The sequence below is a fragment of the Rhipicephalus sanguineus genome, chromosome 1 (genome assembly GCF_013339695.2).
Source record: "Rhipicephalus sanguineus isolate Rsan-2018 chromosome 1, BIME_Rsan_1.4, whole genome shotgun sequence".
In the NCBI taxonomy this organism is placed as follows: Eukaryota; Metazoa; Arthropoda; class Arachnida; order Ixodida; family Ixodidae; genus Rhipicephalus; species Rhipicephalus sanguineus.
In genome coordinates, this window is record NC_051176.1 from 282,461,639 (window position 1) to 282,475,488 (window position 13,850).

A 13,850-nucleotide genomic window follows, 5' to 3' on the forward strand; every position below is an offset into this window, starting at 1 on the left:
GTCCCTGACTTGCAAGGAATTTTGAAGCAATACTGAGCGCAGGGTTTTCCGAAGCAGCTTGGTCCTTCACATTCGGCGAAGAAGCGAAGAAAGTGAATGCTAAAAATGTTATTACATCACTCACAAGGAAGGAATGGCAGTAAATTACCCTCCTAATTACCGATGGCGCGTCTTATTGCTAGACACCCATTAGTAACCAAGGCTCGTTTGAGGCTGAACAGGTTTGGACGACATTTTGGAGTGAAGGAAACAGCGTTGAATTAAGCGGTACAAAAACGAAATACTTCGGCATAAGAGACAGCACTGGCCTTACGTAAAAGGCCCGGTGGGTGCACATGCGTATGCCTTCGCTGATAGGGAAATTCGGTTATCAATTTTACTGTCACCGTTGCATGGCCAATCTGTGAGGATTTACCCCTCTGGCAACCAACACACTGATCTCTTGAAAGAATATTATTTCGCACTCGCGAACTAAGAGAGCTCAGAGAATGAAAAAAATATTCGGCAGTGGAAGTGTTTCAACGGGGCAGCAAGGAAACCATCACGAAGGTTTGGTAGCACTTCACTTTCGCGCTGAACACGAGATGCTTACGCGCATTTGTGAGACAAGGGATGCGTCACTTTTCATGCAGTTATACGCAGGTACCGGTTCTCGGAAACGAAGCGAGCATTCTCCTGGTGGTAATGGTATTGAAATTCCAGCACATGATGCTTGAGTGAGCAGCGGAGGCCCGCCCAGTTTCATGAAGGAGGTGCGGTTGCCAAAATGGAAGGTGAGAAAAGCGCTCAGAGAATCGGCCGTTCGGAAGGCTGCTCCCCAAACAGACGAAGCATCTGGTGTCAGAAGCTCCAGATGTCTCGCATACCGTGCTCCATTACTCATCCGGCCAGGCTGTGAGAAATGTACCTGTAGACCTTGAACACCTCGCACGTGCGGGGCGCCCGAAAGGCGAGGCCAACCCTATTGCAGAAGAAAGCGGCCGCAAATCACGGCCGCCATCGCTTCCGCATGGCAACGACGAGAAGCCGCTCTATGCTGCATATCGCGCTACCACGACAGCGTGGCGAAGATTTGCTGCTCACGGTTCATCCTCGTTGCTCCAGACAAGTCGGGTGTCCTTGCGGGCGGCATTTTATACAGCGCGCAGACTGTTCAAAAGTGAGCCGCCTTCTTTCAGCTGAAGTACAGAATGCGTGTTTAACGCTCTTGCGCCACCCGAGCTTTCAATCTGTGGTGTTTTTCTTCCTACGTGCTTGAGAGCGAACCTAATTTTTGTACGCACAGTGAGGTGTTTCGTACCTTACAGATCGGCCTTGAAATAGAAAGAAAAATACGTCCGCAACATTAACACACTGCCGAAAAAGCGCTGGCAGCAATACCAATGCTGGTCTCAGGAGATCGTCCCCTTGCAAGAAATTACCTGAATCGGTGATAACGAGACATGAATCTCAGTATCCCACTGAGGCATGCCCGAAACTTGCCCGCATTTCCTGTGGCTGTTGAAATTCCAAGATAACGTTCGTCTGACGAAAGCCCACGTGCCTCCTCTTACTTATCCGGCTCTTCCTTGATATCTCTCATCGACACTTCGGTATCACACGATGCAAGGAGTAATGGGTGAAACAACCTTATCTCTAGCTCTTGTCCGGTCGATTCCGTCAGCGTAGATTAGCGATGCTAAATTTTTAACATAAACGTAAAATGATAGCGCTATACGCTATTACACGTGACACGCGTTGCATCTTTTAAGTTACTTATATAGTTACTTTGTTACTTGACTAAAATTTTCTCATCGTAAGTGAAACGTGTGCTCCCGTGCGTTTGTCGTCCCTAAACTGTTAGCCGTGTAACATACGCGGATGCCCTGTCTCCAAGAAAGGAAAGTTCGATAATCATTGCTCCAGTTATGACGAACTCAGGTATATCTATAGTATAGTAGATATGTATACCGCCTTAAGAACTGTAGTCTTTGCTGAAACATGCCGTAATTTATACAATTTCAGTGGTATATACCACCTTATATAGTTAAATTGACGCTATGTGCGACCAAACCTGGCCGACTCTTAGATTTTTGCAGTGAACCAACCACATCTCGAGCAACCAGGAGCTCTGAACTGCGACTACAATTCTCTCCTTCGCCAGGCATGTTTCTATCGAGCCGGGGTTCCTATACAGGAGTCCACTATATACTTCAACAGAAAACATGTTGCACTTGCAAGTACCGGTGTTTAATTGTCTTGGTTTTCACGCAACTCGCCGCTGTGGCTCCGGAGCTATGGCGTTATACGGCAGAGCACGAAGTCGGGAGTGTGATTTCCGGCAGCGGCGGCCGCAATTTGACGGGGTCGGATTGTGAAAACGCCCCTGTGCATAAATTTAGGCGCACATTAAAGCACTGCTGGGTGGCAGAAATGAACTCGATGCACCCCATGTTCCTCATAACTCGCTGCACGGTTCCGGGAAGCCATTAAACACCCCAATATGAGTTCATTTTACTCTTGACGCACTCTCGCTCCAACGCTTAAATCTCCTCTATTGCTCGATAACGACAGAGCAAAGCCAGGGCGCGAGTCAAATGGTGACGTTTTACGTGCGCTCGCTACTCCATCGGACTCGGTGAGCGCTTCTCGAACTGCTGAAAACGGAATGTCACGTAACCACTGAACCGTCGGCCAGCGTGGCTCGTCATCGCCATCCCTATGTTCAAGGTAGAAAGAAAGGCTGTCTGAAGATGGAGCTGTGAGGACGCCCACCACTGATTACTATTGCCGCGGAGGGGGGGAAAATGGCGCAATCGCGAGCCTCGACGTCGTCCGAAGCGCTTTCTTCATCGCAAGAGCACCGTTCACTCATGCAACAATCCCACGTTTTCATGTCGCGTCAGGCTGTGGACTACAGGCATGACGAGGACATGTTCGAGGATACCTCTCATCTCTGCACAATGTGCGATGCGTTCTTATCGCGGAGGCTCCTGGGTGCGCCGTGCTGGCGTCACTGACAAGCGGACGAGCGAAACTACTACGCGCATACGGCTCGTGGTTCCGCGCGTACTCTAGACTGGAGTGGTCAATTCATTCAAGCCGGACTCGCGATAGGATTGCGGATGCCCTGCGGGGGCTTTTGATATCGGCAGTAAGGCGAACCGGGCTGCAAATGGCCGCAGCACCAACGCTATGGAGCGTACGCGGTGCGATCAAGGTCGAAGGAATGATACATTACAGAGGCGAGATGTGGCGCAGGCGGGGATAGAATATGCTAAAAGCGGCGTGGCCCTGCATTTCGTGGTAGCATTGCCGTCGGCGATACGGCGTGATAAGCCTTCGTAATATAGAAACCCAGAAAGGCTCCCGGGCAGGAATGCGAGAGAAACCGACAGTGCAATGACGCAACTTCCGTTAGAGTAAGCGATATGCGAATGAAGCAGCACGCCTCCTAATCTCCTTCGGCTAACATCGCCTATAGATAGCAAGAAGCTTGCGCAGTCCTCCTACACCCCCCCCCCCCCCCCCCCCCACCTTCCTCTTCTACACCACAGATGCTGGCTTCTATGTACATGGCTGCAGGCGACTTCGCCTTTTTCTTTTTTTTTTGTCCTGGTCGTCATTTCAAGAGTATAGTCGCTGGGTAACGAGTACCGTCTTACGCATAATGATGCTCTATAGGCAGGCCACATGAGTGAAACCTATCGACTTTCCTACAAAAATTACCAGCGAGACCCTGGTACTGTATTCGCTTAGCGTATACGAGAATGATTACTGAACTGAATGGAGACATGTGTTTGTCCAATACGCAATGTCTGCATTCAACTTTCCTGCTGTGCTATTCATTACGACTTCTCTTGCGAAACTTCTAAGCAGCCGTTTGTTATAACAGCGGAGCTGTTTAACCCGAGCGTTGGTCCGCGACGCTTGGACAGAAATGATGGTCATCATCATGAAGGGGCACGCGCGCTCTTTATCCTCTTCTTCATCTTCGCCCTCTTCTCCTTTGCTCCCAGAAAACGTGTGCCGATTTCTCCGGCTTGGCCTGTAATAACTCTAATAAATGAGAGAACGAGCACAGAGAGAGAAAGCAGGAAAGAGATAGAAAGAGAAACAGAAAACTTCTTGGCGAAAAAAACTACCTGGCGAGGCGGGATTCGAAACCTTGTACCCACGATCCGAAGGCAGGCGTCCTAACCACTCGGCTATCCAGACACGCTAGCATACCATAGCCTAGCCTTGTATAGTATAGTACAGCAAGGAGGTGGGAAAGGGAAGTGAGGTTTAGGAGGAGGGAAAGGAGTGGGGGAGAGAGTAAAGCATAACATAGAACGAGAAAGAGAGAAATAAAGAGAAATAAATGCAGAATGAGAAAGGAAGGTAAGTAGGATAGAAAGGGCAAGAAAGAGAAAGAAATAGAAAGAGAGAGAGGAATAGAAATAAATAGAGAAAAAACGAAAAAAAACGGAGAAGAAAAAAAAGAAAGAAAGAGAAAACTAAAGAGAAACGAAGAAGGCCGCTCAGCTCCGCACTTCCTTAAGGCTTGTCACCACTACAGCGAAGCTGCCCTAATTTTTTTTTTTTTTCTGAACGGATGTGAGCAAGTACTTTTTTCGCACACGCAGAATCACTGAGAATCTTTGCGCTTATAACTTAATACTTCGGTAAAATGATCAATTTTTCTAGTTAGAAAGCCATTTGAAGCTAAAGCGACGGAGTTCAGGCAAATGCGTGCACAGGCTTTCAATCCCATGGATCCCCTATACCATATCAGCTCTCGTAGACAATGGAGCCGGAGTTGCATCTAGTAATGTTCTGTTGAAAACTGTGTAAAAAATATATGCATATTCTCAACTTGAACCGGTTGTCATCTAGGCTGCTGCCTACAAATATAAAAGTATTGGAGGTCCGGTGAAACGCTGGAAGGGTCACTTAAGAGGCTTGCGGACGTAGTTTCCCTGAAGCTTCCCTGACGTAGCAACAAGTGACGTGCGCACTTCTGAAGGGAGGAACATGGAAATCCTGTGATAGGAAACACATGATCGCACAACATATACAAAACGCCGCGACGAAACTGATGCAGAAGAGTCAAGGATTATGAAGAGCGGAAGCGTAAACATAGCTTTTTGTCATCGTATCTGACTTCGCAAACGCATTTGAAAAAAAAGTATCGTTGTCATTACCCATTCTTAGCAGCAGGGAATAATAAGTAACGCAGTACAAGTTGCTCAGCACGGACACTTTACGCTGCGGCCGTTCAGTTCTGCCACGGTGGGGTGCATGACGAAACATTTCATCATCTTCGACCACGTTGCGCGGCCGCTGATTTTGTTGGGGTCGGAGGAAGCAACGGAGAAAATGAGGCGAACTTAGGGGAGGAGACTCGGTCTGGAGAGTGTATTTTCGCAAGGGACGGTTCCAGATACCGAACTGCATGCGTGCCGCGGGGCGGGGCAGCGGCGAGGGAAACGTTCGGAGGTAATCTCCGAGGAACTTGGGCGTACAGAAGCCAGGTGATGGCTAGCCTCCGCGTAAAAAAGAAGGAAGTAAACAGCGAAAACAAATGCAACTATGGCCACATGTAGCAAGGGTATATCTACATTTTAGTTCCTTGTGCAAAAACAGATTGGGCGCCGTTTAAATTATCACCTCGTGTATCTAAGGGCTCCTTTGAAGAGCAAGCAATCATCAAATCTTTCTCTGCACTGCAAAGAGTGCAGCTGCACTCCAGGCTGTTCGCACATGAAAGTGACATTGCAGTAGCTTTCTCATCTGAAATCATGACTCAGGTGACAAGTGTATCGCAATGCCGTTTGTCGCGCTGAACACCATTAAAAATTGATTACCTTGATACTCACGTGCAGTTCTTGGGATCAATTTTTGTCGCGTGTGACCTAGCGGTCGGCATATTTTTTTCGTACTATGAATAAAATTTTGCGAGGAAGTCCTGCCCCAGTCCGTCTAGGCTTCTTCTTTGTCTTTGCTGTTTAGCGTTGAATTTTACACTTGGGATGTTTTACTTGATCGACGAAACTTTTGGGCGGTGGTGCATCGCTGAAGTGTTAGCATTATTACCTTGCCATCCCCCCTCCCCCCAGAAACTTCCAGCGTATGATAACTTCGCCTGTACATGAGAGATTAGACAAAAATTATTGCGACCGGAGATTCGTTAGTACACGTAAGTAGGTCGATTCGTAGGTAGGTCGATTCTGATATCAGTGACACGATGTGTCCTGTCATGCGATAGTTTCGTTGTCCTTCGGCGATGCGAGGAAGCACGTCTTTAGTGGGCCTAACGGCAAGTGAGAGTAACGGAGTGAGAAAGGAGGAGCGAGACGGGTGTACGACAGGCGCGCTTGATTGTGCAAAGCTGTTCATCGGACTGTTCGGTATGGAGGTGGTTCGAATAAAATGAAGTCGACGGATGATCTTCGAAAGACCGCACATCGTAATGTGTTTGTATTAGAATCGTTAAGGTGCAGCATGAGAACCTGTGAGCCTTGGCAGGTATTTAACGCATGATTGAACTAAATTTCACTCCCTTGTAAGTTCTACTTTTGAAAAGGAGGCTGACATAAACACCAACGTGGTTTCGGCAGAAATTCGGCTCCGTATAGATGATGTCTCAAACATGGCGGCCCTGACGTGTTTGTGACTCCCGCAATTCAATCGGGTGCCCGCAGCGCCTAAAACCACAGCCGTTGAGATTGGTGCCGGTTATTCACAGGAAACCATCGTTGGCGATGATGGTGATCTTAATTGGTATCTCCTTTGGAACATAGTGTGTTTCTTACAATCAGATATTTTGTAATCTAGCATACGGGCTATATCTTTATTATTATTATTATTATTATTATTATTATTATTATTATTATTATTATTATTATTATTATTATTATTATTATTATTATTATTATTATTATTATTATTAGTGCATGTGAGCGGCGGTACATTTCAGCAATAACAAATCTCTCAGTTAGCACGCGAGTACTGACACACCATGTCTGAGCCAGCAGTACCGATCGCATTAGATAGAGCGCTTGACTCGCGAAATATTATCAAATGCACGCTTTGCACAAAATATCAGTTAACAATAAGGTAACACGTGTAATTAATCGTTATGTGCTGGCGGCCTACGCAGCGAAGAATCAGCAGCGGCGTGAGCAGCAGCTCTCGATATAAATTGGCCATGTATCAGGGGATGACCAGCACACGTACACGGCTGCAGTTCGCAACAAGTTTTCGAGATAAACTATAGTTTGCAAAGCACGCATTAAAGTGCGAGCACGTGTAACGAGCTATTCACTTAGATTTCCGCAAAGGAAAGCGAGCTCGTCGCCGCGGTGAGTGGTGTCAGTTGGCTGTCTGCCGGCACCGTATCCCGCAATGTGGCAGGTTAAGGTATTTACTACCTTCAGCGGGAAAATAGCGTGACGGAAACGTGTTTGCATTTATATAATGCTGCGCATGTGCAGGAACTTCGCTGTAAACATCACAGAAGCGACCCCCGGCAGACGTTTGCAGGCACAGGCCAACGGCTTTCAATGCATTCGCTTATGCAGACAACCACGGAGTACATGGCCTGCACAAGACACTCGCACTCACCTAAACACCGCGATTTATTTTTACAATTCTAGCATTTTTTTTTAATTTTTAATTTTTGATACGTCTCAAGCTGAGCATCGACGCGGACTCTCGAGTATTTCCGTCATATTTGATCGACTGCGGCGCCCCCTGCAGGTCGAGAAAATCGCCATTGCAGATGGCGGGCGGGGCGGTGAATCAACATGAAGCACGCTGCTACAGCGAGTGAGAGAGAACGCGAGATATTAGCGAAACTCTCGTAAATCTTTCGTCAAATTGGGAATATCGACGCTCACGTGGCCGGCACAATCTCCGACGTTCGGTGCGATTGGCTACCGACAATGCATTGTTTTCCAGAATTAAATAAATATACAGCTTTCCTCAGTGGCAAGAGGCTGCCGAGGCTGACTCTTACTTAATTTGTTACCTCGCATAAGCTGGCGTATTCACAGCGTCATACAGTGCGTGATCAGTTTGAGAAGTTTAATACATTTCTCTGCCTATAATAATACTGAATGAAATTAGCCCATAAATGCTCGAGTGAAAGTCTTATTAAGTGACATGTTGGCTTCTCTATCGTAATCTGTGGTGAGGAACACATTCCACAAGTCTGTTGCTGATAATGATTTCGCCCCTTCTTGCTATCTCAGCTACGAAGATTAAACTCTCCCTAATCATCTAAGGGTGGCGCCAAATATTCGCCACACATTTACCAGTCGTACCTGTCTATTCATTGTTCAAAGGGCACGGTCAAGGCCATGCAGGGTTTTTCACGACAATGGCGGCCGAGGACCCCTGATGTTCCATTCCAAGGACTGCTTACTTTCCGCCGTTACACCCGGAAAAGCGATACGCAAACACCCGGAAAACCAAGGACTGGATAGTGCATCTATGCAAATTCTCTGTGAGTGTGACAGCAACGGCTCATTAGGTTTTAACCGACCATAGGTCTGGTTAAGCTGCTTCCGCACTATTTCTAAATGCCACATTTCGAGCAAAACCTTGTGATGTTACATTTGGAAACCTAGGACGGCCATCATATGAGGTTTGGAGCCGGCGCTCTAAACCTCATTGTCTGTACTGCCCGTAGCATTGAAAACTCGACTTGTCTCAATTTTGCACAGTGTACAGCTAAACCAGCATTGCTACTCTGCGCTTCATTTGATAGAGTGACGAAAAACATTCGGCTTCACGTGATAGCCGCAGTACTCTCTTGGCGTTTGTCGTCAAATAATTTATTTTATAAACTCTATTACAGAGTATCCTGAATAACAAGCTTTTTTATTTAATGGTTCAAAACATTAGGCACTTTCACAATGCACTGGCGTTTATTTAAGGAAAGGATTGCTCTGAAGAAGCCGTGTAGCTGTATTACAATACTGCTGCAATGATGTCAGTGTTGCTGCCTCAGTTGTAATAACTATATCAGGGACAGTTCTCATGGAATCCCTTACAAGACATACGGAGGTAATAAGTACACGTTTTCCATTCGCGATTTTACTAGAATTCTTGACTCTACCCGAACAAAATGTCATCATTGTGAATGTAAAACAGGAACTAAGCCACTGGTGGGTGGTTACCACAACACGCCAGAATTGAAGACTGAGATCGTTATTGACCATGTTGCGAAGGCAATGCAGAGTGATGCTGACATAGAAATGAATGATGCCTCACAGTTTGTGTGGGTTAGACACTGGACGTCTCAGTCATCGCGTGACAGCATCATTTGTATGCTACTGAAGAACTGGATAGTCGCGGGTGGGCAGAATGAATGGCAAAGAAAAAATAAAGGCGATAACTTCACAGCTGCATATCAGTAAGCGCGGGTTATCTGGACGGGCGCTCGAAGGAGCAGTGAACGCAACTCAGGGGGGTAGGACCAGTGCCTGAGCTGCGCTCGGAGTCCACGAGCTTCGCTATCTTCCCACGACGGCTAAGCTCCTCACGCGGCGCGCGCAGGGATGCTGGCGACTCACCAGTAAAGCGAGCGGACGCACGTTCGACGATCTCACTTGTAGGAAACCGAGCCCCAGCGGCAGCGTCCGAAAGGCAGGTGGCGACGGAAGTGCGATTGCAAAATCAGTCGCTATGAGGAACAGCAGTCCTGATCCGCGTGAGGGATGAGAGCAAGGCTCAGGCACAAGGCACAGGAACGCGGAGGAGCTCGAGGAATAGACTGGGAATCAATGAGTCGCAATGGTCGCAGCTCGCATGCGGCTCCATATATGTAGTACACGCAGGCTGAGCCACGCGCTGACGGTTATTGGCTCTCCGCGGCTGCGAGGAGAAATGGAGGAGGAGGAAATTTACCCTCCCCTGGCTCAACAAGCCGGCTTCCCGCTCTCCGTGCAGCACGCTGAAAGTGCTTTCTTCAGAGCCGGCGTTTTTCTGTTGTCATCCTCCAGTGTCAGAGCGACAGCAGCCAGGAGCAGTTTGAAGTGCTCTCGCCTGAAAGCGGAGTAAGCGCAGTGTGACGAGAGTCACGTCACTTTTAAACGTCGCGTTCTCCGTATTTTACAAATTTTGCTTCAGCCGGCGAGTGCGGCGGCAATGGTAGAAACCATTCTAAAAAGACAGGGCGTGCAAACACGGACACAAGAAAGAAGTCAGGACACCACAGCGCCGGACTCCACAACCTAACTTCTTTCTTGTGTCCGTGTTTGCACGCCCTGTCTTTTTAGAATGAAAACTTACCAACTAGCTCAGCTCTCTGTTATTCTAAGGTAGAAACCATGTGTAGTTTGACACCACTGATGTTTTGGCCGTATTGGCACCTTTTTTTGCGGATAGCGACGATGACGGCTATGAAGTGTACGCAGCTACGTTTGCTGGATGCGTCGTCGTACAAACATACTATGTAACTGCGAATTAGGATAATGGCGAACATGCGACTGACGGATTTCATGCGTATTTTGGTGCTGCCCCACAAAGAATGCCGGGGCTTCGAATGTTTTGATCCCATATGGTATATTTCTCCCCACTCGCCACCCTCTCACCTGCTCTCCGGAAGCGTGCCGAATTCCAGTGGCATTGACAGGCCGAATTCCAGTAGAATCCCCCCCCCCCCTGCTTCTTGTCGTTTTCATACTACTCGTTTTGATAGGTTTGGAAGAGAAGTGGTGGATGAGTTGCTGGAGAAGCGCGAAACGTCTGGGCATATGGGAGTATAGTGCACGCTATGCAACCTCTCCCTTTCACCCTTGCGGCCAAGGTCAGACCCGGCTAGACGCTACGGCGTGCAGAAGCGGTGCTAGCTGTAGGCGTACAGCGTGGCTGACATCTGGTCGCTTGCTGGTCCTGCTGCTTATCTGCTCTCGTGGTAGTTTCTATAATAGGCGGTACTTCTTTTCCTTATAAAGACCGACCGGACCTAGCAAGTGGTCGTTGTCCTGACTAATCCTGCAGAACGACGAAGTGAGCCGTGTTTTTGGCGGTGCTTTCGTCAATCGCAGCTAGAATAAACGCCGGCGATGCAGTTCTCGCGCAGTCAGGTGCTACGGAGGAAGAAAGGAAAATCCACGCAGAATCTCCTTTGGGAGGTGTCTAAGTGATGCGTAGGCGTCGCGTTATATTGGAACTCCGTGTTCGGGTGACATCGGTGTGGCGTCTTTCATCTTCTCTCCAGCACTTGTCAGCGGCTCGAACGTTATGGAACGCGTAATCCCGCGGCTACCGAACCGTGTTTTTGGCATCAAAATTTCGCACATTTTTAATTTCCTCATGTGTACAGTCCTCCACGTCGGCTTTACATCTTGTCTTGCAGAGGGCTTTTATTGCACTTCCACGAAGTTCTACGAAGCCTTCATAGAGAGTGTTATCTTTGCCACATTTGTTTTGCACCGCGGGTACAACGCGTTCATGTAGGTCACATACGTTCATATTAAGGCGAAAGCCTTAGATGCCTCATAATGCATGGCTGCACTAAAAGACACGGACAAGGAAGGGCTGTACACTGGACGGGCGCGAATGTCTCATCAAACAGGAACGTTGAATGGCGTTCTGCGTCGGCGTCCCACGTCGGCGGCGTCAACACGAGTGATGCAAAAAATCACCATAACGTTATGATGTCACCATGACGTCATGGATCGCGAAATTTTGAGAAGTGATCATGACGTCACTGTGACGCCATGGCATCACTGCCTGGCCAAAGGTGGGCCGATCCCGGAGGCAGTGCAAAACAAGATGAGGTGCAGAAAGCTTACAATATCTCCGATCCTGGAGGCGTCGCGAAACCACGTTAGTTGCAGAAAGGTTTCGGAGGGGGGTGCGGGAGGTTCAATACATCTAATACATCTACTCAGAAGAAAAAAGAGAAGATGGCTTTCGCCGTCGAGTCAACTGAGGCGTATGGGGCCCTGTGGGTTTTTTGCGAGCATGGATGCGTAGCGTAGTTGCTAAGACACTCGCCTTCGGAGCGTGAGGGCCCGGGTCAGGGGCGTAGCCAGAAATTCTTTTCGGGGGGGGGGGGGGGGTTCAACCATACTTTATGTATGTCCTTGCGTGCGTTTGTATGTGTGCGTCTAAGATACGCAAGCAAAAATGAAAAATTTCGGGGTGTTTGAACCCCCCCCCCCCCCCCAACCCGCCCCTTGGCTACGCCCCTGGCCCGGGTTCAAACCGAACCACTGGAGTGAGAATTTCTTTATAGCAGCGATCGTCTTGCGTGACCGGCAGTCGGACGGACGGACGGACGGACAGTCTTTTCGTTGAGGCGGCATAGAAATGTAAAAAACAAGATCAGAAAGAACCATGGAGCCAGGCAGCTATAGCTAGTCATGGCGAGCCAGCCCCCTCTGCCGCCGTCTTACCACGCGCTTTATTTCCGTGGTGTGGTGTGCTCCGGGGCCTATGCATGCTAGTAAATTAGCGATAGCATCAAAATTCATTCACTGAATTATTGTGTTTAAAATTTCCCAAATTATGTCTATTCATATGAACCTTGTGGGGGTGCTCGTGCCCCCTGTAAAGTCGTTTTCGCCTAATGGCGCCCGCGCGTCCTGCGGCGTAGTTAGCGTGGTCACCGCCGTGCGTGGGATGGCGCTGTTCCTGCGGTTGCGCCGCAGGAAGGGGACAAAGCAGCAGTGGCACGCGCTAGTAACCGAGGCAGTGGCCAGGTGCGGGACAGTCCAGCAGAAAAGTCGGAGCACGTGGTAATCGCCGGGGACTCGAATTTTGTTAAATGCGCAGAAGCAGTCAAGGAAAGGGTGAGAGGCGACAAACGAGTTTTAATAGGGAAGTTCCCGGGACATGGGGCTGGGATCAGTGATGAGACAAGCTAGCGCAAAACTAATGGACGCAACCTCGTGATAATCGCGGGAGGTCTAAACGACGTCTTGAATGAAGAATCAGCCGAACTATAGCGACCACATTGGCGAAAGGGGTCGATGACATGCGCGCCATTTCCCCTCAGGTGCAGATAGTGGTATGCACAATACCGGAGGTACCGGTGCGTGACTGCAACCTGCAAAGAGCGGTTGTCGACGCAAACAAAGAGATATGGCAAATGAGCCGAGAGAAAGGCATCGAGGTAGTGGAAATAAACAGAGAGGTGCACAGGTGGGGTGGTTTTCGAAGAGACGGAATACACTTCGATAGGAGGCTTGGTCATGAGGTGGGTTGGCGACTTGCAGGACGCGCAGTAGCTTTTTTGGGGGGCACGCGGGCCCTTCGGTGCCCAGGGTAGCTTGTAATGAGGAAAACAACCAGGGGGACTCGTTGACAGGCAGTATAGCGAAAAACCAGAGAAAAGGTAAAAGAAGGGAGAAGGCGCGTGTTGCAATTAGTTACATTAACATGCAGGGTGGCAGAAAAAAGGCAAAATGGTTAGAGATTGAGGAACAGTTAAACAAGGAAAAGATGGGTGTTCATGCGGTTACAGAAACACATCTTAGAGACTTGGAAGAGCCACCACATATTGACAATTATATTTGGGAAGGATGTAACAGGATCACATCAGAAAGGAAAGGTGGGGGTGTTGGAATGCTAATTCATAGCAGAACAAAATGGGATAGAGTGAAACAAACGTGTTCAGAGCACATATAGGTTTCGGGCACAGTAGGTGGAAAGAAAACGTGGCTAGGTGTAGCTTACTTGTGGACGGGGAATAACTGCAGAGAAAAGAATCTGGAGATAGTGAAATGCATAAGCACCGATATTGACCTTGACGGATATTCAGACACCAATGGCAAGTAATTGCTAGATCTCTGCGAGCAACATAGTCTTGAGATAGTTAACGTGGGGCCTAAGTGTGAGGGGCAGATCACGTGGGAAGTCGGAAACAGGCA

The 13,850-nt window shown here is 48.5% G+C and overlaps 1 protein-coding gene and 1 long non-coding RNA gene across 3 annotated transcripts in view; both read right to left on the bottom strand.

Annotated features, from left to right (window-relative positions):
* LOC119379138 (zwei Ig domain protein zig-4) overlaps nucleotides 1-13,850 on the bottom strand; it is a 134,384-nt gene that overhangs the window by 18,611 nt on the left and 101,923 nt on the right. Inside the window, exon 1 of one of the 2 annotated variants that reach the window (XM_037648329.2) lies at nucleotides 9,543-9,564. The exons of the other annotated variant lie outside the window; for it this stretch is intronic. The gene's annotated coding sequence lies outside the window, so the exon portion shown is untranslated. Of the gene's footprint in view, nucleotides 1-9,542; nucleotides 9,565-13,850 lie in introns of those variants that run through there. 2 annotated transcript variants of the gene reach the window in all.
* Nucleotides 1-13,850, bottom strand: part of LOC125756880 (uncharacterized) — a 70,451-nt gene that overhangs the window by 18,611 nt on the left and 37,990 nt on the right. The gene's annotated exons all lie outside the window — the stretch shown is intronic.